Source organism: Phalangium opilio, unplaced genomic scaffold, assembly GCF_054372755.1.
Source record: "Phalangium opilio isolate 3A_F unplaced genomic scaffold, DU_Popi_V2 ptg000031l_1, whole genome shotgun sequence".
NCBI classification, from domain to species: domain Eukaryota; kingdom Metazoa; phylum Arthropoda; class Arachnida; order Opiliones; family Phalangiidae; genus Phalangium; species Phalangium opilio.
In genome coordinates this window covers 8,599,450-8,623,953 of record NW_028324158.1, presented here as the reverse complement: position 1 = coordinate 8,623,953, position 24,504 = coordinate 8,599,450, and the positions used below count along the sequence as shown (strand labels likewise).

Below are 24,504 nucleotides of genomic sequence, written 5' to 3'. Positions count from 1 at the left end.
ATAAGTACCTACACACAACACACACACAGGGAGTTTCAATAAGAGAATCTCGCACGATGGAAGTCGATTTTTCTCTCGACTAGATGGCAGTACGATTATTATTTGCTTTCGCATTAAGTCCGCTTGGAAAAAAGGAGAGATAAAATTCGCCGTCAGCCTGAGCAGTATAGCGAGCAGAGGATATCATCATTGGATAAGGCAAAGGGGCAGAGCGCTCAGGCCGTATCGAGCGATTCCAAGGACATCTCTTAAAAATGCTCATAAAAAACCAGAGGGAAAAAATAGAAAATACTTTTTTTTCATCACCCATAGCATAAGTTTATAAGATATGTTCCATAAGTTTGTCTCTGGTTACAAACTGGAGCTTGTCATGAAGAGAGTGACGTAGGTCATAGATTCGAGGTAAAGCAACGCCTGGTGAGGCGCTGTCAAAGACTTAGTATAGACGAAATAGGAAGAAAGGACTTCTTAATACTAGAGACTTACAGCTCGAGCTAGTTCGAGAACGACAAGCGAGAATTGAAGTCCTACGCTCGGTGGTTAATTTTGCAGTCCATCTAGTCTGTTCTAAGCCTTCGACAGCCCTCACCAGGCGTCGCTTTACCTCGAATCTATGACCTACGTCACTTCATTTGTAAACAGTGACAAACTTATGGAACGTGTAAGGTCCAATTATGGATTAAACATGCAAGATCGTATGCGTTTGTCCTCACTAACCATTAAAGATGAAAAACACACAGTTATAGGGAAAAGGGGACGAAGAATCATGCAGCACAGCACAGGACAGGACAGCCGTCATGTCATAAACCATAAATAAGAGGGCTGGTTATAAGTGTCTGACATAATACCACCATACACCCGTTATCACTACGTTACGATCGTAAAACGTCCTTGCTTGCATAAGGTAAAAGTAAGAGAGTGTTAAAAACCCCGATGCGTGACTAAGTTAGACGTAAAAATGTCCTCAGAGTACATAAACCAAAAATGTACAGGGGGAGCTATGAATTTTTGACTCTAGAATGATAACCCTTAATTCCCTTTTAATTTAGGTCAAATAAAAATGGAATTAAGCGTTAATTAAAGAAGAAGACGAGGTTTATTTACTTCCGGTTCAAGCTGCAAAATTGAATTGTTCAAAAACTAATATATGCAATGATTCCCAGACTATGAAATAGAAGCAACACATGGAATCTTGATCTATTGCGCAAGGTTTGATTCTTCCGAGCTTTTTTGGGTGATATTTTAACAAAATTACGACTTAAGGGCCAATTGAAGTATACGATACAAGCTCCTACCACATGTTAAAGCGTCATTACATCACTTCAAGTATTCTCTATATCATCTGTACGTTACGTTTTAATCACGTACGAAACACCCTGTACAAGGAGTAATTTCACCTAAAAACCAGTCTCCATGTTCCAATCCAGCATACTGTTCCCTATCAGAGTGATAGAGGCGCCGGCCGCGTCTAGATGACTAAAGAGTCTTAAAGCAAACGAACGGAACCCTCTCTGACGCAACTACTTCCAAATGGTTTGTTACCCGAGATATTATGAACTGGCCCACCCCCATACTCTTTCTCATAAATTAAAGTCGGATGTGAATCGAATTCCCGCCCTCCGTTCAGCCATTTCCCACACGTGTCGCCAGGGGTCGGGGCCACGCGACACGTTTTTTAACCCAATCGAAGGGGCCCAAACAATGAACTGGAATCGCTAGTCTAGTGTCCCTTAGTCCTTATACCGCTGTGTCCCCCTTACTGGGTACCCACGTCAAGATCGTCATCGAGTGACGTAATCTTCTCCCATAGAGCCCTAACGGAGTCGGAACATATTTTTTTATCCTATTGGTCTTTCACTTTTTCTACCCCACGTGGCGTTGAAATTTCGATCTTTTTTTTTTTTTTTGGTTCTATAGTTTTTATTTCCCAGATTAGGATCAACGGGGCCCGGAAGTCATAGAGGAGAGATTTTTTTCCGGAAGTGACACCATCTCTTTTAACTTCCGACTAGTTTTTAGTGCTTTTGCCGTATAATAGAAATGGGAGTTCTCGGTTTTCAGTACTAATAAGTCCATTTCTTTTTACGCGCTTCGGTTGTTTGGGGATTTTGTTAGGATTACGAACATTGAGCTTTTTTGTAGCTTGATCATTGGAGACATATTGGTCCATAAACCCAAGGATTCGTCTTTCCTTGTTGAACAAAAAAGCAGCTTCCATCAAAATACTAAAACCAATTCCTTGTTGATGTTTTTTCTTTTGGGGAAGGTTGGGGATTTGATAACTTCTAGTGCAATGTAAAATTATCCATAATCTATTAAGAATTATAAGCAAGAGGAGTAGAAAAACAGGCGTCAAAGATGGGTTTCGGGTTTGCAACATAACCCTTCAACGGATGACGTTGTAAATAAAAACAACTCAATCGTATTTTCCGCTGCGAAAATACCGCAGTGAGATTCTACTCTTCTTTTTATAATTGTCTAATATGTTGATCAGGAAACAGCCAAGGCTTATTTCGACAGTGTAAACATTCCCCCTTGTGTAATCATGGAAGCCTGCCCCGCGATTTCACTCCCATATTTACTCTTATCAAAATCAAAAACGTTACCTGCAACATGCATGCGCCAGTAAACGTGGAATATTTGCATTAAAATTCAAAACGCTAGCTCCTTTCCAAAACAAATAACCGAAACACAGTATAGCGAAATAAATAAACATTCCGAAAACTACCCAATCCCACTAAATGACGACAATCAAGGAAAAAAAGGTTCGTTCGAAACAACGATCAAAGGCTGCATAAGGAGACCGCGAAATTGCAAATTTCAAATTCTATTTACGCCATGTTTTATGGTTCATCAGTTACGTTTGACATTTACCAGGACAGATGAGACGTATAGATCTACCTTATTTCCTTGGCCTACATATGCTTGTGGTATGACAACTGATGACGTCAAATGTCATTCGAAACTCGTTCTACCAACGACATCAACATCAACATAAGCATCGACAAACAAGAACTGGGAAAATTAAACGCGACCCCCCTCTCTCTCTCCCTCTCATACTCTGTTTTACTCTCTCATCAACGAAGAGTTCCTATCAAATATAAAAAACTACACTGCAAAAACCACCCAACCAACCTTTCTGATCAAAACACGCCTTGCCAGTGAAATCAATAGAAAAAAACTGAACACCCAACACAAAAAATTCCAAGGATACTTAGAATGATGTGGTTTATACCCTTCCATTGTAAAATGAAGGCACAAAAGTAACTATAACGCTGAAAATATGCTAATTCCCTAGACACCTGAACTAAGACCCAATAACTGAAACTATACAGTTGACCTGTTGCTTTTAAAATTTTCACCGACTTGGCTTCAACACAAGCATCTCTCCAAGTAACCATGGAAATGCATTTCAGGAAAAGGCTGGTTCTCCGTTCCTTTGGAGAGCATAGAAAGAAAGGCCCAGCCTATTGTTATTCCGTTTTCACCAAAATCAAGCGACATATTTCGGTAACCGGCTGTCACGAGCTGTATATGCCTTAGAAGCACTGTTCGGAAATAAAGGATCGTGCCCTCTGACGTACTAGACGATACACGACAAAAAACTCAAATTGAGCGCGAGACTTGCAGAAATCACGTGCGAGCAAAAAAGAAAAAGCCAGACTTTTGATAGACCATTTTGATTGAAGGGTATTATGACGAAGTTTTAATCTACTTGATAAGGTTGGTGATATTTAAATTAAGAATACGCACAAGTCGCACCAGGAGCTTGCTCTAGAATTTAACTGAAGTGGTTTATCGCAGGCTCGAGATCTGCAATCGCAATTTCAATTGGGACTTACCAGCACATTTTTATCTACCCTTCATAAGCTTAAGTTATCAACGTTTGAAAGTCAAACGTGACTTTTCAAGTATCCATCATCGAAAAAGTCTATCAAACTGTCGTGCCAATTGAAAAGAACGGACAAAATATAGCGAAAAGTTCTATATGGAATGCCCCTTCTATGCAAATTTATTCTAAAAACAGTAGCGCATATAATAGAAGTGTAAAAGGCCTTGAGGGGAGGTAGGTCTTTCCCTGCGGACTCCACCTAAAATAACTCCATGCAAATGTATAATGTAAATATACATTACGCTATACAGAGTAAGGAGAGAGCTTGCAGCGTATATTAAAGATTGATGGCATAGTGATTAATGGACGCCTAATTACATTTTTATGTCGATCTATCAAATCAAACATATAGTTTTTACACTTATGTACTTTGTAGTACATTGTTCAAAAAATAACACCTTTAATTCAAATTGCGAACGTTAGCTTTGTACTTATCAATATTTAAGCTAGAAACTAATTTGCATAAACCAATATTTAAGTTAATTTTCTCTACAGTAATATTTGGCTTATGGCTGCGCCACAGGTGAATTGAGTCATCCATTCACAGTGGATATGGGAGTTAGCCTATTAATCGAGATACAAAACTCCTGTACCTTCGTTTTTAAAATTCGACCGGCATTGGTCACTTTATTTACGTCAAATAATGAACTTTCGGTTGCGAACCCCAATTTCAAGATCATAGAAGTTAAACATTAAGCCCCTCGCTTGAAGCACTCCCTTCTCAAAATGACGTAACAAAAATCGTTAAGCCAAAAACAACACTCGAAAACCGTTAAACTCGTTCATCCGTCCAACCATTTATAAGAGAAACTTAACTTGTCTCGCGTCTGGATTTAACGAATCATTTGTAGTTCATAACACACAACAAACCCAAAACAATAGCGATATAACAAAACCGTCCCTATCTATTAAAATACCGAAAGAAAAGTATATTTTCAACCAATCGAAAACCCAAGCCGAGCCGACGCACAGTTAGACTTCTAGACAAACGTCTATAACATCTCCCAGCTGGTGAACCATGAAGTACACACAGAGAACCATCCTTAACCCCTTACCTAACAACACCCAAAGTACTTACTATTCCCATAAGTTCATAAGATATGTTCCATAAGTTTGTCACTAGTTAAAAACTGGAGCTTATCATGAAGTGATTGAAGTGGGTCATAGGTTCGAGGTAAAGCGACGCCTGATGAGGCGCTGTCATGGGCTTAGTAGAGAATAAATAGGAAGATGGAAGTCCTGCAAAACTAACCGAGTGTAGGACTTCAATTCTCGCTTGTCGTTCTCGAACTAGCTCGAGCTGTAAATCTCTAGGTAGCATTACGAAGTATATGTAGTGCATGTCACACTTATGGACCATATCACTTATAAACTTATGCTATTCTTTATATTAGATCGGAAATCAACTAAGCTAGAGTTACACGAGCTAAGCCTATAGTTTAGTTTCATTCCATCCTTTTTAGAAAGTAGAACCCGCCGCAAATCCAAGCTGCAAGAACTCAAAACTACACGCGGCAGCAGCTGTTGTTCTTCGTCTTGGTAACGTTGCTCTATAAATATCTACTTTTAAAAGCCGCGAAATTTAAAGCAAGCACCTTGCGAAAACGAAAACACGTCGAAAGGAATATTACGCTAAAGAATTGAAGAGACGCTTGCGAACCTCGTCTCCCCCCTCTCGTGCCATGCACCAAGCTTTCAAAAGTTATATAACTGAAATGCCGACAGAGAAACTATAATGTCCATAACATACCAAGATGGGATGGGATGAGGTGTATAGAAAGTTTTCAGAGCTTAAGGGAAAAAGGATATGTATGGGTGATGGGGTGGTCGAGAAACGTTTTAAGTTTAAAGATGGAGATTGAAAGTTGGTTTATAAGTTTCGAACATGGATGGTGTAGTGATTAGCGAGGATTAAATTTGATTAGTTAAAAGTCTTTTCTATTGTCTCTTATTCAACGTATGGGAGTAATGTTAACAGGAGCTGAAAAAAAAAAATTTTTTCAGCAGAGATCAGGGATAGATTTAATTTTAGAAGTAGGAATGGAGAACGATTCGTTTTTATTTCAGTCCGACTCATAGACCAGTATAGAGCTCCCTCCCTCCAACACGTAACGAAAAGTTTAAATTGTCTTATTGGCTCACTTAAACTACGTTTTGATGACGTTGCTGACGGGGACGGCGAAAAATACGTCATTCGTTTTTAAGTCTGACGCTATGACCCGCCTCTTCTTTCATACCCCTCCGTCCCGTGGAAGGGGGTCCGGGACTTTGACGCGCGCCCACATTACTCTGTTCTCCATTCCTACTTCTAAAATTAAATCTATCCCTGATTAGACTTTCCTATTTTGTAGTCTGTATACCTTTCTAAACGAATTGATATTCAATTTATTAGATGGGAAATAATTTGTTTGTCTTGTGAGGTAAATTGTCACTCGAGCTTCTTTTATTAGGTCAACGTATTTTTAGTTTTACCCATGCATTTTCAGATCCTATAACCTGCAGTACATCTCTATCACTCACGCTATAATTTCCCTAAATACACTTAAGATAATCCTGGAATAAAATAAAATTGAATTGAATTTAACTCCCTCGGGATATTTTTACTCTAAAATCCTTGGGGGTGATCTTTCAATCCAACTCAAAAATTCCCCCTTCCCATTGCAACAACCTTCGACGCCATAGAGAGGAGTGTGTGAAAAATTTTCGGTGATAGTCTAGCAGCGTTTTGAAGTGTTTGGTCTGAAAACAAACCGTGTTTTTAGTACACTCTCTCTCTCTCACATCACATCTACTCAAAAGTTTCGTCTGCTAGCTATTGCCTCTCTCTCTCATGTCTCATCTCTCACTCACTCCTTGGGGGTATGTAGCTAGAGTTTCCCTGTCTCCTCCATGCACTTCACTCTGGTGACTCTGGTCTAGTCTGGCATATCTAGTTCATTCTTGTTTGCTTACGGTGTACCCCGAGCTGGCCGCTTTCCCTGTATATACCTTATAAGAGCTTGCCCTAGAGTAGTTAGAAAAGGTGATGGTTGATTCCTGTACTGTACTATACAAAAACCTGACATTATCGAAGTTACAGATGAAAGTACATGTTTAGATAGAATTTATCAGATTTTGGTTTTGATTTTACTTTCTGTTCGTTAAACATTATTGTATCATTTATATTATTTTGCATAGTGCGGTTTAAATAGCTTCCAACGACTGTTTTTCTGAAATTTATTGTATGGGTCAACCTTCGATTTAATTATGCATGTTTGAAACATAAGTAGTGCGTACAACCGTGGTACAACTTCAATTGGTTCATTTTAGAATTTTTAAAAGGGACTAAAGGCATGAGCTTGAAAATGTTTAACATTTTTCATGGAGTGAAAATAAATGTTTCCCTAAACAGCTAACTCTAACACTCCTAAAGAGTTGCAGATTGCAAAGAACAAATTTCCGAACATTAACTTTTGAATTTTAGTAAATTTCTAAGCCAATATCTAAATCAAAAATTAAAATCAGGGATAGATTTAATTTTAGAAGTAGGAATGGAGAACAGAGTAATCTGGTCGCGCGTCAAAGTCCCGTACCCCTTCCTGAGGAAGGGGGGGGTATGAAAGAAGAGGCGGGTCATAGCGACAGAGGTAAAAAGGAATTACGTATTTTTCGCCTTCCCAGTCAGCAACGTCATCAAAACGTAGTTTAAGTGACCCAATAAGATAATTTAAACTTCTCGTTACGTGTTGGAGGGAGAAGCTCTATACTGAGCCATGAGTCGGACTGAAAAAAATACTAACCGTTCTCCATTCCTACTTCTAAAATTAAATCTATCCCTGTTAAAATATAATTTATTCAAAAATTTTCTAAATTTTCTTTTATAAAATTAATAAATCCTCTTAGCCCTTATTAAACCAATTAACGAATAAAGACGAAAATCAAATTATAAATTCGTGCAGTGTTATTAAAAATATTCGGGTCTCCAACACATACAGAAACCATTACTTCAACAGCATATACCTTTATTTATATGGTGTTTGTCTATGAGAGGAGATTCGAGTCCAAAACACAGATTAGAATATACAGGGTGTTTGTGAAAGGTCCATCAATAATGAAAGGGCGTATTTATTGGGCCATTTTGAGTCGAAAATGTTCTATGACATTTTTCCGTTCGGGCCACTGTTTTCAAGTTATGATTGGAGTAATTTACGGATGACCCCTTAAATTTAATTAAGAAATTGAAAGACAGCGCTAATTTAATGAAGGGGTCATCCCTAAAATATTCAAATCATAACTCGAAAACCGTGGCTCGGACGGCAAAATGTCATAGAACATTTTCGACTCAAAATGGCCCAATAAATACGCCCTTTCATTATTGATGGACTTTTCACAAACACCCTGTATACATAAAGAGACTGGGATTCTGCTTGCTTCCAATTAGCATATTTTTTCCTTTCTCTTCTCTATTTGTAAATAGAAGTACGCGTAACCAAAAAACAAATACTAAAAAACAATGTCTAAAATGGGAAGCAGAGAGAAAAGCACGGTAGGAAAGGCTAATATACAGAAAACAACGGAGAGGCCTCGGAACATAGAGTTAGCAGCTAATGCTAAAATCGATGATTTTAATTTGGACTCTACTAATGACGAACAAATAATAGGATAACGCAATGCTCTAATTACCTTACGTCACTATATATGAACGCTTATTAAAATAATAAAATAAAAATAGAGTAATTTCAAGAGGGGAATCATGCGGAATTTGCAATACGGGCAAAGGCATACGTATGTTTTATTAGAATAAATTTTTCAGGTAGGCCTAAAGCGCAAACTGAAATTGAATAATTGCTTCCTGAATATACAGGGTGTTTCGTTCTAATTAGTCTGCCCTTAATTAAAGGGTGTTTTCTTATTTCTAAGCTCAAACTGAATGGAAAGTTTCATCAAAGCACATAGGGTCTGCAACATTACAGGAATGTGGGCTCCCAAACATTATGTAGCCCCTAAAACATTAAAAGGAAAAAGTCACCGTTAATCTAAGGCAGCCTTATCAGTAACACCCTGTATTTTTAATAAGGGGCAATTATAAATATAGGTTAGGTTATACCGATGGGCGGAGATTTAAATTCCACTTAATTAGTCTAATAAATGAATTCCAGCTAGATACGAAAAAAAAAATACAGTAAAAGGCATACTTAAATAAACAGAGAAAGTTTTTCAAAAGGAAAGAGTTCTTTTTAATGTATAACCCTTTCTCTAAGCTACCTCACGAATGCCAGACATTTGCAATAAATCGTAAAAAGGTATAAAGGTAATTTTTTTGGTTTCGTCCCCTGTCGTCGTACGCCTTGCAACTACGCCGTATTAAAAAATAATTCTTAGAGATTTATCGGATATTTTTGTTTCTAATGGGAAAAATATATACGCGTGCAATACGATTTAAGGCCCGGGGAAAAGTCAGGAGTTGCATGGCCCGGTATGCTTTTAAAAGCTGAAACAGCTTGATGCAAATTCACCGGGCGACACACTTCCATAGGTAATGAAGGCTTCCACCATACCGCCTTCCTATTTTTCCCATAGATAACGAAAATAAATAGAAATATATAACTGGAGAATGGAGGCAGAATACTCCACGTAAGCGAGTCGAAAAGATATTTGCGACGTGAAATGGTAGGAGGGACATCTAGTGGTAGTATATTTGCTGGAAAATATTCTTCACTTCTATCAGTAACCCCCCTCAACTCAGGAAGGAAAATTACAGTATTATGATTCTATTCCGTTCATGTTTTAACTAGAAACATTGTGAAATGGTATAGGAGAGACATCTAGTGGCCGTACATTTGATGGAAAATGTAATCTTCATCCCTATCCGTAACCCCCCTCAACTAAGGAAGGAAAATCACAGTAATATGAATCTATTTTGGTCAGGTTTTAAGTAGAAACATTAAAACAAAGATGCTGCAGCAGTCTCTTATTTTCTTTTCAACCAGATGGCGCGCGTATTGGATTTTAAAAATGTTTTGGCGCTAAAATACAACAAATGCTCTGCTATAATTGCTTAAATTTAAAATAAACAGGCAATTATTATTGATTGATATTTCGTACGCCATTAGTAACATTTCTCCTCACCAAGGTGGCGCGCGTATTCGATTTCCAAAATGATTTGGCGCTAAAATAGGTCTAAAACAACTGCATTGCCTCTAATTTGTTAAATTTTATAAAAGCAGGCAATTATTATCCATTCATAATCCGTACGCAATTAGTATAGCATTAAAAATATAAATGTTTGTTTCATTAAATTGACAAGTTGGTACTGTACTTCAGAACCCCAAACTGGACAACAGCAATATTCCTGATATCCATGTTTTCCCGGCACGACCGAGTCAAAACACGCAATGAGAGTTGTTTAGAAGGGAATATTTACATATTTTCTCACACTCTTGCACTATAGGAGCGCGAATGGAGCTCCGTAGCTCAACTCAGCTGGCATCGTTTCCGGGCGCGGTAGAAAACTACTAAACTATACATTCGCATTCCGCGGGACAAGCGGGAGAAATTGTCCACTTTTAACACACTGAAAGTCGTCTTAATCAAATAATGTAAGACAAAATGCCCTTGCCACGCCAGCCAACCAACCAAGTAGAAGCAAGCAGCGTCGGAGGCAACAACGGCGGTTCGTACGTACAACTGGACTACTATACACCGAATAGCGAAATATTTTAATCAAATATTTTCTCGACGCTTCAGCTAACGCATTCTCGAGTTTATTGTCTAAAAATGCGCTAGATGATTAATAAGGTTTATTTTGCGGAACGTTAGAAAAGGCTTTTAAAGAGATGCGGTCCGGATAATATAATTTTCCGTAATAATTTTCGGTATAAAATGTTAAGAATAATATTGCGGTTCACGCCTTTAAACGTATACTACTACGGTTGCAAACGTTTTATCAGATTTATATATTTGAATTCTAAGATAAATTAAATAATTAATTTTATAATAATGTAGCCCCCAGCTTCCCGGGAGAGTTGCCTTAAACTCCGGACGGCAAAATTTATTTTATCTTAGGTCAAGATTTAATTATGAGTTATGACTAATTTTCACAATAAAAATAATCGCATTTGTAATTTAAAACACAGACAGTAGTTTGACAAAGTAATAGTCTGAGAAATAAGGATTTTATTTTTCAAAATGGCCATGTGACCAGTTGAATTTAAAAAACTGGACACTGTCCACTTAAAAATGGGTAAATTTTAAACGTTTTTGGTTAATTAAGTGGCTACAAACCCCTATTTTAAATTGTCCCAGCTAGGGTCTTCACCTTATTTCTCAGCCTTAGTCAGGGCATGGACATGTGTCCAAAGACGCCCCTTTGACTGGAAAAATTATAGGGCATTGTCCACAGCAGGAGTGTGCAAAAATACCGTCGCGTCTTCATAGTAAAACCATCAAAACTACGGAAACTTTATTGGTCAAAATGTCCAATGATCCCCTTAGTTTTTAGAAAAATTATGGGACATTTTAAAATTTTATTGGACAACGTCCATGCAGTGTCCTGTGCTTATTTCCGGCCCTGGCCTTAGTTCGTCTGCTACATTAAAATCAAAAGTAATTTTCCATCGACCAGGCCTAATATAAATCTTTTCATAATGGTCTAAATGATGAGGTTATTTTCTTCAAAACTAAACAAACATTTGAATGTGCTAGCTTTTTTCTCTGCCGATAACCTTTAGTTCCAATTCAAAGATAAATTTTCCTGATAAATCCACCCATTCTTATCCAAGGCATACATTGGCCATTATTTACTTTGAAAGAAACAGAACAGTTATATCGGAGCCCATGCTAAATATTATGCACCCCAAAAAACTTGAATACGTTGCCCTTAGCACACTATCTTCCCACATACCCTGATGGTCTTGGGTCCAGATAATCTGAGATAAGACGCGATGGGCGACTAAAACGAAGCTAACAAGCTAGAAAGCGGCTTTCACTGACCCCTGCATGCACCGCCGGCTCTCTTACTTACATCCTTGATTAAGCTAAGCATCTCCGTCCCCAAAACGACCCCGAATCCCTGAACCTACCTCACCCTAACCCTCCTCTATTGGTCGAAATTACCAGAGAGCTAGCTAGATTTAGCCTATTTGAGGGAAAACTTTGCAGAATGGCTGGAGAGATGGTGGGTGCATGGTGGACCCTTGACTCCCAAGACTGCAGTCTGATAAATGACTAAACGCGGGTGGTTGTTTTGCTGTAGCGATTTGAATCTACGGCCTGCAGACGTCCTTTTAGCTTATCCGACGTTCAATGACTCTATTTTATATGGGATGGAGAAAGACAGGCCTGCACTTTTTAAATTAATAAGTTTCTATACCGTTCGAATTTGTGCTTGACGAAATTAAGGTTTGAACACTAATCAGTTCAGTTCAAGAATGAAACTTATGGTCAATAAATTGATATTTTAACACTGAACACCAGTGTGCAGCGGCTGATGGATGGCGAAATGTTTGTACTGATTCGTCTAAGAAAAACTTACTGTCAAATAAACTATATGTCATGTTTAAACACTGAACACTGGTGTGCACCGACAGGGGATCACTCAGAATAATGGACATATTGAGATGTTCAAATTACAAAACTTCAAAGGTGATGTACTATAAAAAAAACCCATATATGATCAGTCTAATAATGTTTTCAAGAATGCAAAATAGGAGAAATGAATTTGTGCAATATAATTTTGACTTAAAAGCTTAAAACTTCGAAGAATTCTATAATGAAGGTTGCTTAATGTGCCTAACATTTCGATATAACCTTAATTTATATACATATATATAAAAAAATGCTTTAGATTATGTTAAAGTTTGCTGAAGGCACGATCCGGAGGCATCAGCGAATGAGAAAGAATTCTTATACATTTTCCCAATTGGAAACCGTTAACTTTTTTTTTTCAAGTTTGCTGGTATATATATAAGATCAAACATTCCATTAAAAAAGGAACATATGAGAAATCACTTAACTAAAGAGATAGCAAAATGGGATTTTTCAGCTCGTTTCGCTATATAACCCTTTTCTCCCCAGTACAGGGTGTTTCTGATAGGTCTACCATAAATTAAAGGGAGTGTTCTTGAGTCAAACTGGGTGAGTGAAAAGTGTCAAAGAACATGCTGGGGTCCACAACATTGGTTATCCCCAAAAACAAGGAAACAATCACAAACTTGGAGTAAGACATATCAGGTAATTCAATAGTCTTCAATCTAAGAAGGATTTTGAACCTTCTTAGATTATCAACAGTATAAGTGTAATAAAACTATTAAATCAGTAAAAAAGTGCTTACGCTGGTAAAGCAAAGCTAATTACTCTGCACATGCAGGGTTCATACAACTTTGGAAAACAAATTTCCCTGAGATTTCCAGGTTTTTCCCTTATATGGAGTATCCTATGGAGCAAATTTTAACGAAGGAGGGGGAAAAATAGGACTATTACATACTAAAAGGACATCTCTAGTAGAATCAGAGTTATGAGCCTCCAAAGTTAGGTGTAATGTTAATCCTACGGAGGTGATGTTTATGAACTGACATGTGTTATTAGTATTTCCTTAATTGGTTAAGGGCCCAATCAATGTTTGGGAGCCCATATCTCCACAACTAAACGTTGTACATCCCAGCATGTTCTTTGATGCACTTTCCATGCTCAAATTGACCCTTAGAACACACATACCCTTTAATTTAAGGCAGACATATCAGAAACACCCTGTATATACCTAAAAAAACGTGGTAGTGGTGGTGGAATTTTATTTTTTTAACTTTTTTCTTTCAAATGTCCAGAAAAATATAAAATGAATGGAAGCTATCCCAAAAGAAAAACCGATAAATCACCGAGTGCTTTTTCTGTTCACGATATATATATACCGCTACCACCTATACCGGTTCATGACCGGTACATATAAGAGAAAAACAAGCTAAAAGGAGAAGAAGTTGCCTTACTGCTGCCCAAAAGAAAAGTCCTTAACGACTTTGGCCGACGTTTCTTATACAAGTATATCGTTTGCCGCGAGATGCCTTTTGAAAAATGTTATCTCGCTTTTTCTAAACGTAACCTTACGAAATCAAGTGCTACGCATTTTGTGTAGAGACATGTTTCAGTCAGGGCAACGTTTCACAATTAATAATGTACGTGGTTTTAATATTTAGAGCCGAAAATTTATAAGTTATTGTTTATGGAAGCTGTTATTGGGTTTATATGGAAAAATTCACAATGACAATATTTTTTATTTCTGTATATTTTTAAACGGAATCAAATCGATATTGCAATTGCAAAATGTAATATTTCAGAGTTTGTAATCTATAACGTTAGTTTTCTGAATGACAAGTGCATAGAATGCGCAATTGGGTTTTGCAATTTCCTAAGAAATTATGGAAGTTCCGTAAAATTGCGAAAATTAACGTTTTTCGATTATCTAATCCAAAATTCTAATAAAAATTCAGTTTTTCATTTAGTAAATTTTGGGTGATTCGCAATGTCAAAATTAATGCCGTTTTACATTTGTAGCTTGCAATCTTCCACCATGAAGCAACATTAAATTAGATATAGACGCAATTAATGCAATTTCCAAGGAACTTTCGTTCTAACTCCGGAGTAAATGCCAATGGAAAACGGCAAAAGTGATTGCAAAACAGAAAACAATTCCGCAAACTTCATTCGACCTCAAAGATACATTATCAACTCCAACTCCTATAAACCCACTGCAGTCGTGTAAAATACAAATTCAATTACCCAAACCAGAGTATAGCCCAAACCCTCCTAAAAAACGTTTTCGACAAAAACCTAGACTTAAAACTGCCAGGTGGGACCGAACCGCCTACACCGATAAACAATTACCATCAAACATTTACCGAAACAAATACATAAACTTCGAATAAACAGGTATACTCACTAGTTCAATCAGATCTCCTTAAAAGAAAAACAATGCAAATTCAAGAAGAACGCCGTCCGTCAAAGAGTGACAAACCGCGAAAGTTATAGTAATACTCTTTTCTTTGGAAGTTCGGTGCAGAACACGTTGCGACACCGAAATCTAGAACGAGAACGCGCGAAATGTTTTCCGGTAGAAAACTCTCTTATACACGAGACAATTAGATCCTCAGGATCAAACCTTGACTTGAAACTCAACTCAGCTCACAATAATCATGCAGTGTAATCTTGGAACGTTCGAAAGGTTAAATTCACTTTAAAAACTTCGATACAGTATCCCAGATATCTGCTACAAAAGAACTCAGCTGGCAACCAATACGAGAGAGAACGAGAGAAAGACAGCTTCTCAAAATGGACCTTGCTTTCAGATCGCTGTTTGAGACGAAACTGAAAGCGGTTCTAGAAAATCTCTCTGGCAGTCAGCTCAGCTCAGCTCACCAGAGAAGAGAGAGAGAGAGAGAACTGCCCAGCCGATCATACACATTCCCTACCCCCCCCCCTTTCTGACTACACAACGGCCTACCTCATACACCGCAGCGTGGCAAAAACACGGGGAAGCCCTGGAAATAAGTCGGCCTTACGATAAAGGGGGCTAGGAATCAAAATCAAGTTCTGCAGCCCCCTTTTCCATCCAGAGGTCTCCGCTCTAGCTATGACTTCGAAGTTCGATCTACATCCAGCAGGAGTATATCCTTATTCCGTGTTGGAGTCTGGAGATTGGATTGGAAGAACTGTAGGCTAGTGTTCGAATAGCGAACCACGATTTTGACGAGGTATTAGTCTACGGGATGAGTTACTAAACAATTGTTACTGAAAGGTCTGTAGGACATTATATATTGGGTGAAACTTTGCTATGACATTTGGCCGTCCGGGTCACTGTTTTCATGTAATGATTGTTACGAGTGTTTTGCGGATGGCCCCTTAAATATAATTAATAAACTAACTTAACTTTCAACACAATTGCAAAAAAATAAAACGTGTATCCTTAAGTTTAATTATTATCGGTAAAGCTTAGTTGCAAGCTCCTAAATTTTCATCGTATGCTTTTCTCGAGGGGGTATATACGCTCTGGATCTCGTTAGAGTTCAGCTTTGACAGTGCATTGAGTTCAAATCCTTCGGAACTCACAGTTCAGCTTTGATAGTACATTGAGTTCAAGTCATATTGTACACCTGAGTTCTCATGTGTCTACCACCTCGGTTTTTCTGCATCTATACCATTGTTCAGCTTTGACAGTGCATTGAGTTTAAATCCTTCGGAACTCACAGTTCAGCTTTGACAGTACATTGAGTTCAAGTCATATTGTACACCTAAGATCTCAAGTGTCTACCCCCTCAGCTTTTCTGCATCTATATCATTAAATTTGCAATTCTATTAAAATTTAGACCATCTTAAATTAAACCCAAGTCAGTATATACTTAACATCGCAAAATTATTCAATTTCGAATTTCTGTACATAATTATCATTATTATCCCAAAACTCATTAACATAAATATTATTAAGATAAACAAACAAATTAAATTAAAAAAAACATTCCCACAAACATCACTCGTGTATAGCGTATTAATATTTAAAATAAACCTCCAGAGCTATTAACATGAAGAAAAATAAATAAATTAACGTATACGGCTTCTTTCACAAAATATATTATATGGTACGACTATTACAAATGAGAAAAATTTGCATAAATAACTCAAACGATGTTTTTGGGCTAATAGAAAATCCGAGCGCATATGTTTTTATAAAAGTAAAAATATTCCAAATGAGAAAAACAAAACGGTTCATCCCAATAAAAGAATACTACGCGTTGGAAAGTAATAGTGACTGAATTTCATTGATGGAAAATTCTAGGCAAGAAGGGATATCTAGTTTACTAGGGAGAATGTATAAGATGCCTAAGTATTCGCGCGCCATAGTCCTAGTCCCCCTTTCAAAATACAAGCGGGGACGTAAAAGGAGGCCGGGCTATTTCGCCTCTCCTCAGTCGGAAAATACGTAATTTTCGTCACTCATGTCGCGCTGACGTGAGTTTTCAAGAACCAATGAGATGCTGGTTGTAATTTAGAGGCGGGGATTAACTCCGGACCTACGTTGGGACTGGAGATAAAGCTGGAAATGTGGCGAATTTATACCTTCTCCCTAATAAACTAGATATCACTTCTTGATAGCACTCTTAAGTTAAGGATATGGCTTTTAAGGATTAAGTATGTCCTCTTTATCACACTAAAAGGAACTGAGTTACTAATCCATCGCTATAATTTATAAAAAATCCTTTCAGAACCTTATAAAAATTTGGCAGAAGAACAACGCAAAATTGAAGAAAGTACAACATAACCCAACTATAACCGAAAATGCAAGTGAAATTCAGTGCGGAACAAATTCAACGCTGGTGCTATGATAATGAAACGAACTATATCTCATAACCTCATAGGTCACATGCCTCATTTAAATACCATTGACCCGTGCGCTTTACAAGTCCATTGCACTCTCCGCGTGAAATATCCCATAGGGAACCATAAGAAAAACAGAAGGTTCCGAGAGAGGGGAAGGGTACGTGCGTCAGATAAGCCCATTTTCCTCGCCATACGTGATCCATACTAAAGAAGAGAAGTATAGTAGTCTGTCGTGTCCTAAGAGATCGACTTGGTTTTGGGCTCCGCGATCTCTCTTGTATATAGTAAACAGGGCCAGAATAGGATATCCTTGGAATAAAGAGCTACGGATGTTTACACTTTAGGATAAATACTATAGTACACAGGAGAAGTTTTCGGATCACTATCTATATATATTAATTTCCTAGAGTTGTTCGTGAACTCATTTTAACTGGTATACTTCCGATTTTAACCAAGAAAAAAAATAAGGTGACACTAAAGCTATTGTTTTTCGACTTTGGGGTCAGAAAGGTCAGAAAAGGCAACATTCATCTTTAAGGGTACACCTCCAATTTGGTCAAATGAAGTGTGGACGGAAAGATTTCACCTCATAAGTGACAATAGAGTCGTTGAATTTTGTTTGAACCCGAGGTCACAGGGGTCAGTAAAAATCTTGGTTTCAATAAAATATAGCGTTAATTGCTTAAGAGTTAAATAGTAATTTCGTTTCTATCGAAATATAATATAATCTGAATAACCAGGAATCCATAACATAATAGAAATCATAGTTTCCCCATATCTTACATGTTATCTGTGCGGGTTTTCTGGGCGGGGCTTAACTGCTCTCCGACACGCTTCATAATTCTGACGTCTTTCAAACTGCGATTAAATTAGTTTGTCGTTCCCTCATATCCCTAGCGCATGTGCAATAAAGTCCCGCGGTCATATGACTATGACGTATAGTAACGCGAGGCCAGAATGGGGGCAATGTTCAACACGTACTAAGGTAAATTATTCGTGACCCAAAATTATCTTACACAATGATTAGCCTAGCTCCTCCCTTAAACCTAGCCTATATACGTTGAGAAAATGGTTACACAAAGATTCCTGGAAATTGGGATTACCTATTCAGTAATCGAAGTATTTTGACCCGAGTTAGTACACTTTCAGTTTCGAAGTTACGTACTCCAAGAGATATTGTACGATGAGGAAAAGGGGGTGGGGTCACGTGAGGCTAGATCTGGAATCAAATGACAGATAGCTCCCTTAGAAGAAGGGGCTTATTGCTATTGGGCTTTGGCTATAGCATGGCCGTCCGTGTTGGACCCGCGTGCTGCTACTGCTGCGACTTAAAAGGCAGATACGGATACCCCCGGTTAATCGTTTTTCTGTCTGAAAGATGGTAGCGACGTGATCGGAGACACTAATATACCGTAACCCGCCTCCACACACACACACACGTGCACAATTTCACCCAGATATAACTGTCCCGTAGGACCCCCCAAGCCTAAGCTGAAACCTTGCAACGAAAGAACCCGTTTCTCTATATACGTATTGGGCTATACGAAACTATTTACCATTCGGAATAATTAGTTGTTATATATTATTATAGTTTGACCTTTATCTGTAATTGGAAGCAAATTTTTCGAACACTTTACCCCTTTTAATAAAAGGTTTTCAAGGCTATATCAAAACGTAACGTTCAAGTTTGCAATTTACCATGAACCTATAACGCATATATTGCAATAGATAAACAAGAGTTCAGACTCTGGAAACGACATACACATAAATGCTCCACTCAGAGTGGGGCCTGTATTATGTCATTGTTTTTCTACCGCCCCCCCCCCCCCACTGACAAAATGTTATCTCATAAATCAGAACTTAGGAAACTGTTAGTTTCCAATTTAACAATAAATATTTTGTTAATGTTCATTTAAAAAAAACGTTAACTGTACAATATTTCCCAACAAAATAATGATAAGTGAAATTTAAATTTAGACTTACCCAATTAATCCCTGAAGGAAACACAGGCCCAACACAAGATTCCATACGGTTTTTCGATAAATATTTAGAACCTGCAAAACAAACAAAAAGAAATATTTATTAGCTTTACAATATAAATTAAACAAGGTTATAATAAATACATAAGGTAATGTTTAATGCGCCTATAAGATGACTTTTTCCTAGGCAGCAACGCATTGCGGGTTAAACACTTCTACAGGGGCTATGGGTAATTACATTACCCTGCAACCCCTAAATGTTGGCTTTCCCTTTTTGATTTTTAAATTAGAGATCTGTACCAACATAGATACTTTTAAATATTTTTTTAATATAATATAAGCTAATATTTCACAAAATATTTCTTTTTATAAATAATTTCACAGACAAAAATTAATTAATATAGAGATTTCTCCTGTCTAATTAATAATAATTAAATAATTGGTCTATTTTAAGGACTCAGTAGGCCTATTTTTATCCGAAAAATAAATTTATTATTTGATATTCCGCTCTCTCCGTCATTCACTATATCACAAACACAAAAATAACTATTCGAATTAGCATAAAAGGGTTAAAGTAACGTCTCGCATACAAAGATGTTCTCAAACTATACCATATGATCAATCCTGTTTAGAATTTATAAATTAAATATACTTTCATAAAGAAAGAAAGAAAGAAAGAAAGGAGGGGAGGGGAGGGGGGACTTGATGAATCCCAAATCATTTCCCAAATAGCATGAATGTATTTTCAATATAAATCTTTAGCATGCATACCCCTTTTAACGCAACTTTCCATTATCCGATGACAGACTTTGAATAAAGTCAAAGGCAACAGGGTGTACGAATAGAATACGTAATATTATTTTTAAACCATTATTATTTGTTTTATTTGTTTTACTTCATTAATAGACTCTCTACGGACGCGTATCTTTTGAAATATTTCAAAGCCAAACTCGTAAGAAAAGATATACAGGCGTGTTTATAGCTAAAACCACGTAACTCTCTCATAAAAGGTAAATAATAATAAAAATTAAAATATTAAGTTTTAAATTAATTACACTTAGAATGTAGGCATAGTAAGAGCAAGGTTGACAAAAATTTTATTTATATACAGTGTGTTAGTGTAAGGTCAGTCAGAAATTAAGGGAGATATCCTATGGGAAATTTTGAGTCTAATATGTTCAATGCCATTTTGTTGTCCGGGTAACCATTTTCAAGGTATGATTGATTGGAGTATTTTATGGATGACCCCTTATATATATAATTAAGAAACTGAAAGACAATGAGCATAGAGCATTTTCGACTCAAAATCGCCCAAAGAAGATCCCTTAATTTCTGAGAGACTATTTTGAAACACCCTGTAAACTTAAAGCATATAAAATAATATTTCAAATTGATATTATTAATTTTAAGGAAGATATGGATAATTAAATTTACCACCTAGAGTCCATGCCTTTAGCTGATGACGTCACGGTATAAAATTTTATTGGATGACTAATAATTAATAATTAACAAAAATCAACAAAAAATTTAAATTAGTAATCTTGTTACGTTAAATTATTCCGATTATTTCAAGTAATTAATGAATATATCAAATACACTATAATAAAATTGGCCCAATTAATAACACCCCAAAACATTAAATTTAATTTAACCTCTTACAACATATTTTCACTAACACCGAAGTTCAGCACGGTGGAAAATAGGGCACAAATAACGCGCACCAAAAAAAGACAAAAATCGGCTACCAACAGAAAACCATTTTCCACAAGATATATACCCAAAACCGTTAATAGTTTAGCTTATCCATATACCAAACGAAAAGAAAAGAAAAAAAAACAAGCAAAAATACCCCCTTTCTCAATATCATTTTCAACCCATTTTGTAATCACTAATAACACCATAGGGTCAAAACCGTCAATAGAATATAACCCAATATAAGGTTAGCTTGACTTATACAGCGTTCTTTATCGAGTTGAGTCAGGGAAACTCGATAGCGATGAGAAAGGGTGAGTTAGGGATAAAACCGAGTTTGAACCGGGTTTGTAACTTCGGACACTATCCGATTCGCATCTCCCCGGTTGGGTCCCTATTGGAAGGGAGTCGAACGAGCGCCCTTGTTCAATTCCGCTCGATACAAGAGTCACAAACGTGACGGGAATCCCAAAACAATTTCATCGACTACTACAGTGGGCGCAAAAAGTGTCGGAAAGTTGCTTAAAAAAAGACTAAACTTTGAAGCAAACCTTAATTTATGGTAATTACTACTCAATTAAATTTAACTATATTAACTTCAAACATACCTTAGATCATTATGACTACGCTTTAATCTAAAATTATTGATATATAAAACTCTTTAACGGCAAGTGTCCAATTTAATGTCGCGATTCAGGGCACATACCGAACGGTATGCGATCCATTCTGAACACATTTTTGCGTTTACCATATATTTCCACTCCCATTTTTCTAGACTGTATCCTTTATGCTGCCATACTGTATACTATAACCTGACGTCAAAATATTATATGAAAAGGTTCGATATTTTAGATATAACTTATATTCGCACAAGTATAAATACTATTTATTTATTTCTCTGACATATATTTTTCTCAAACTGTCCCAAAACCTATTTTTAAGTCAGTATAGTATCAGCAAGAAGTGATATATAGTTTATTAGGGAGAAGGTATAAATTCGCCACATTTCCAGCTTTATCTCCAGTCCAAACGTATAGTAGGTCCGGAGTTAATCCCCGCCGCCTCTAACTTACAACCAGCATCTCATTGGTTCTTGAAAACTCACGTCAGCGCGACGCGAATGACGAAAATTACGCATTTTCCGACTGAGGAGAGGTGAAATAGCCCGGCCTCCTTTTACGTTCCCCCTTGTATTTTGAAAGGGGGGACTGGGACTATGGCGTGCGAATACTAAGGCAATTTAGACCTTGTCCCTAATAAACTAGATATCACTTCTTGGTATCAGGAAACATTGTGAAGCCATTTTCTTAACGTATTTAACCGGATTTTATGCGAAGAGCTAGACTTGTCAGTGCGCTACCAACCAATGAAAGCAAAGTTAAATATTGAAGGTAAAGTTTAGCATAGTAGACTTCTTCACACCTTCTAACAACCCAAATTATGAATGCCTAAATAGCAATTAACCCTATTGGAAAAACAAAACAATAACGTTTAGTAGTAGACTTCTTCACACCTTCAAACAACCCAAATTATATAGACCTAAATAGCAATTAACCCTTATTGAAAAACAAAACCAAAAACAGCGAAACAAAAAAGGGTAAAAATCTTTCTTAAATACCTAATTTAATATTCAAAATATATTAGAAATAGAAGTTAATGAGGCAAGAAAAAATAATAAAAAGGTTTTTTAAAATTCATTTTTCCTGCTGAATATAGCTATAGCTATAGCTGGAAACTCTCATTAAAATTTTTAACACTGCTGTAACGTAGGTGATTTTATTAACATAGAGAATAAAAAACGGTTATGAGAGAAAAGGGGGAGGGGAGAGTAGGGGGACTAAAACTGAAACTGAAAAAAGGGCTAACAAGCAAAAAATAATTACGTTTTTTTCTCTCTCTCTCCCTCCTTGCTAGCTTCATCGAGGGAGTCGTAAAAGCTATTAAAAGGGAACCAGCTAGGCACCTCTCCGAATTTCGCCTTGGTTGTATTTTAGAGGAAGCTTGCATTAAGCTTGATATAGGGGGCTTCCGGGTAAGACAGATGCAAGTTAAAAAGAAATTATCAAATGATAACTTTTGAATTTAATAGACCTTTCAAAACTCTATTTTTAGAGTTTGGTGTTTGACCATCTTGTTGTCTTTAGATGGAACATTCATGGGTTTGTTTGTCAACAAAGACCTAAATTAAGATAAGGTTTCAACAAATACGAACCAAATTTGTTGCAGGACTTGTAACTTTTAAGCCTTATCTAACCTCTTTGCGTCCTCATACTAACCGTAATTCAAGCAGACGATACTACATCTTTCTTTTTAAAATTGTCTTTAGTTTCCTGTTTGTTTTTTCAAAGATTTAATCTGATGAGGAGTTGAAAGGCATTGCAGCATTTTCCAAAATATTCTGTTCCACGAGATAGTTTCAAGGTAATCAATTTCAGAGTATATTGGCCCATAATGGCGCATTGCCTCTCGGAATTAAGACGGGGGTAAAGTTCCGCGGAACACCCTGTACACCCACACCTTCTAAAAAAACCTCATTTTCAACAAAATATGGCCTCGTAAATCAAAAGACTCGTACACACGGTGTGGCGTAACTATGGTATATACTATTGTTATAATGGCAAGACATGAAGCCATAAACTGACTGCTCGACTTTTTGGAAACTATATCTTGGCTGGCGTTGAAAATATAGCATTGATATCAGAGGCTCTATACTCCCACCATGAACTTCATTGGCCATGTTTTATAACATGATGACACGTGTATCTGGTTTCTGTAATGTTCGGTATAATACTATTAATGCCAATTTCGGTTTATTGTGGGCTTAAACATGGCTGGATCATGTTTTGAAATATTGGCCAATTGTGAACCTTTTTATTGTGGCGTTTAAAGGGAGGGTGAAGTAGAAAATCAAGTGATTTTTTATCGATTCTTCTACTAATTATAAGACCAGCCTGCATAGTGAAACATTCAGGAAATACTTCCGAATGATTTTAAAATTCAAATTAGGTTCAGAATTTAAGGATAATTTGAAACTAGCACCTCCGACCAATCGCGTAACGCCCTGCCTTTTTGTTAACAAAATTCTCGTGGCACGCGCCATGCCTAAAGAAATTTATCACGAGATTTGATAAAATTCGCGCGCTACGTGATAATCGTGGCGCGAGACATGGAACGTGCCACGAGAATTTTGTTAACAAAAAGGCAGGGCGTTACGTGATTGGTCGGAGGTGCTAGTTTCAAATTATCCTTAAAATCTGAACCTAATTTGAATTTTAAAATCATTCGGAAGTATTTCCTGGATGTTTCACTATGCAGACTGGTCTTATAATTAGTAGAAGAATCGATAAAAAATCACTTGATTTTCTACTTCACCCTCCCTTTAAAGGGTTATCTAAGCTCGTATAGTCATTAATTTTGGCGCGAGAAAAGGCACGTGCTTTTAATTCTGGCGCTAGAAAAGGCACGTGCTTCTCAATTTTGGCGCGAGAAAAGGCACGTGATTTCTCAATTTTGGCGCGAGAAAAGGCACGTGATTTCTCAATTTTGGCGCGAGAAAAGGCACGTGCTTTTAAATTTTTGTTTTAAAATTAGACTTAGAGC

At 37.0% G+C, this 24,504-nt stretch overlaps 1 protein-coding gene across 2 annotated transcripts in view; it reads right to left on the bottom strand.

Moving 5' to 3' along the window:
- Positions 1 to 15,253, bottom strand: part of Ten-m (teneurin transmembrane protein Ten-m) — a 415,273-nt gene extending 400,020 nt beyond the window's left edge. For both annotated transcript variants that reach the window (XM_089869961.1, XM_089869962.1), the window contains exon 1: positions 14,802 to 15,253. The gene's annotated coding sequence lies outside the window, so the exon portion shown is untranslated. The remainder of the gene's footprint in view (positions 1 to 14,801) is intronic.
- Positions 15,254 to 24,504: the final 9,251 nt, after the last annotated feature.